Genomic DNA, 549 nt, shown 5'->3' with positions numbered 1-549 from the left:
GAGCAGCAAGCAAAGAGAAATATATATGGTCCCTGTTCCACTGATCCAAGATCAAAATAATATTTACCTTACCTTAAAGTAAAATTTAAATATTAAATGACGACCTTTTCTTTTTCCATAATCTTTTTTTTCTAAACTTTGTAATCATGTGTTGCTTCATGTACCTATTGTATACTAACAGTTTATCCACACAGGTCTATCTCATAGGATGTCCTGCACAGGAAGAGCTGGAGGCCAAGGAGAGCCGGAGGAGCTGGTCAAGACCTTGAAAAGCGGCTTCTTGTAAATTTCTGTAATATGTCCATTAATCACCAAGTCTTCACTTCCAGAGAGAACAACAAAAAACCTCAACTGGACCACTGGCTCCAAAAACTGGATAAGGATTTTATTGATAATTGAATTACATATCTCTTTTATACATATTTCATAAATGATACAGGATTTTACATTTTCTTTTTTGCCAACATTACAGCATCATATGTCAACAGAAGAAAAAAAGAAGAAAAACTGAACAAAATAAGAGGTCAGAACGGAGTACAAGATTTCAAT

At 34.2% G+C, this 549-nt stretch overlaps 1 protein-coding gene across 3 annotated transcripts in view; it reads right to left on the bottom strand.

The window, feature by feature from the left end:
* Window positions 1–364: 364 nt before the first annotated feature.
* mcu (mitochondrial calcium uniporter) overlaps window positions 365–549 on the bottom strand; it is a 53,331-nt gene continuing 53,146 nt past the window's right edge. For all 3 annotated transcript variants that reach the window (XM_051419744.1, XM_051419751.1, XM_051419761.1), the window contains exon 9: window positions 365–549. This exon is cut by the window's right edge and continues 3,709 nt beyond it. The gene's annotated coding sequence lies outside the window, so the exon portion shown is untranslated.

This window comes from Dicentrarchus labrax, unplaced genomic scaffold, assembly GCF_905237075.1.
Source record: "Dicentrarchus labrax unplaced genomic scaffold, dlabrax2021, whole genome shotgun sequence".
In the NCBI taxonomy this organism is placed as follows: Eukaryota; Metazoa; Chordata; class Actinopteri; family Moronidae; genus Dicentrarchus; species Dicentrarchus labrax.
The sequence above is the reverse complement of the archived record's forward strand: the minus strand, read 5'-3'. Positions and strand labels throughout refer to the sequence as shown.